Raw genomic sequence first — 2277 nt, forward strand, 5'->3', positions numbered from 1 at the left:
CTTTTGTGTAATTCCTCTGAGAACATTTGAAGACAAGACTATTGCTCACTTGGAGGAGTTCCTGTCGTGGCGCAGTGGTTAGTGAATCCGACTAGGAACCATGAGGTTGCGTGGTGATCCCTGGCCTTGCTCAGTGGGTTAAGGATCTGGCATTGCCGCGAGCTGTGGTGTAGGTCGCAGACGCAGCTCAGATCCAGCGTTGCTGTGACTCTGGCGGGCTACAGCTCTGATTAGACCCCTAGCCTGGGAACCTCCATATGCTATGGGAGTGGCCCTAGAAAAGGCAAAAAGGCAGAAAAAAAAAAAAAAAATATTGTTCACTTGGAGTTCCCACTGTGGCACAGTAGGTTAAGGATCCAGTGTTGCCATAGCTGTGGTGTGGGTCACAGCTGTGGCTTGGATTTGATCCCTGGCCTGGGAACTTCCATATGCTGTGGGTATGGGCAAAAGAAAAAGGACCATTGCTCAATTCCTACTATGCGGTACTATAAATAAGAATAGCTTGCAAGAGTTCAAGTCTGAGGGGAGTCCCTGTTGTGGCTCAGCGGTAACAAACCTGACTGGTATTCATGGGGATGCGGGTTCAATCCCTGGTCTCACTCAGTGGGTTAAGGATCCAGCGTTGCCACGAGCTGCGGTGTAAGTTGCAAACAAGGCTTGGAGCTGGCATAGCTGTGGCGGTGGTATAGGCCAGCAGCTGCAGCTCCAATTCGACCCCTAGCCTGGGAACTTCCATATGTCACAGGTGTGGCCCTGAAAAGCAAAAAGTGTTTGAGATTGTTGGAAAGAACGTAAAACCATGGGACAAAGCTGGGCCTGGCTTGGCCTCAGCAGACAAAGCTGAGGGAGAGAGGAGCATACAAATTCAGTGTATGGGTACAAAGGCCCAAGGAAAGGTAGAGAGAAATCCATCGAGTGCCTTGGAGTTCCTGCTGTGGAACAGCTGGTTAAGGATTGGGTGTTGTCTTTGCTGTGTTGAGAGTTTGATCCCTGGCCTGGCCCAGTGGGTTAAAAAGATCTGGTGTTGCTGCATCTGTGGTGTAGTCGAAGCCCCTCCCCTTGGATTCAATTCCCGCCCCAGGAACTTCATAGGCCACAGGTGCAGCCAAAGAAAAAAGAGGAGTTCCCCTTGTGTCTCGGTAATGAACCTAACTACTAGTATCCATAAGGACACAAGGTGGATCCCTGGCCTTGCTCAGTGGGTTAAGGATCAGTGTTGCTGTGAGTCGCAATGTAGGTTGCAGGTGTGGCTCAGCTGTGGCTACAGCTTTTCCATTATGCTGCAGGTGTGGACCTAAAAAAAAAGACAAAAAAAAAAAAAAAAAAAAGCGAGAGAGAGTCTTGGCCAGGTACTCTGACGTCTATCCTGTGCTCCTGCCCTCCAGAATCTGGGGAGTGACACTAGCTGTAATGCCTCAGTTGTCCTGTCCCCTTTCTAACTGGATGCTAGAGGCTGCTGTTCTCCCCACATACAACTGTTAAAGCTGTCAGTGCTATACACTTTAGCAGTATTCCTCACTTCTAGCACATGGTAACACTATTGAGTAACAAACCTGTTGCTGTGTTTGTTGGTTGATGAGGTACCTCCTTTGTGTTCTCTCCACCAACTCATCTCCACTCCAACTCTAGTCCCGCTTCATCTGCCCAAAGCCTCCTTTTACGACCAGAGAACTTAACAAGCTTCTTCCTTCCTTGCCAGTTGTCACTAGGGTTTATATCACCCACATGGTTTACTTTTTTTTTTTTTTTTGGTCTTTTTGGGGGCGCACCCGCAGCATTTGGAGGTTCCCAGGCTAAGGGTCAAACTGGAGCTGTAGCTGCGGACCACAGCCACAGTAACGTGGGATCCCAGCCGCGTCTGAGACCTACATCACAGCTCACGGCAATGCTGGATCTTTAACCCGCTGAGCGAGACCAGGGAGCGAACCAGCGTCCTCATAGATGCTAGCCAGACTCGTTTCTGCTGAGCCACGACGGGAACTCTTTTTAAGATTCTTAAATTCACAGGAATCCTGTTTGCTGCAACTTGTCGCCGCTAGGCTTGGGATGTTTTGTGTAATGAAAGCGCTCCTGGGAGTTCCTATCGTGGCTCAGCGATAAGGAAACGGACTAGTATCCATGAGGATGAGGGCTCGATCCCTCTCCTTACTTTAGTGGGTTAAGAATCGGCCGCTGCAGTGAGCTGTGGTGTAGGTCGCAGACACAGCTCGGATCCCGCGCTGCTGTGGCTTAAGCCGGTAGCTGCAGTTCCAGTTCGACCCCCAGCTTACGAACCTC

The sequence above is a fragment of the Sus scrofa genome, chromosome 5 (assembly GCF_054392235.1).
Source record: "Sus scrofa isolate SSC_HxYL_T2T_F1_AM1 chromosome 5, Sscrofa_HxYL_maternal_Yorkshire_Landrace_v2.0, whole genome shotgun sequence".
Taxonomy (NCBI): Eukaryota; Metazoa; Chordata; class Mammalia; order Artiodactyla; family Suidae; genus Sus; species Sus scrofa.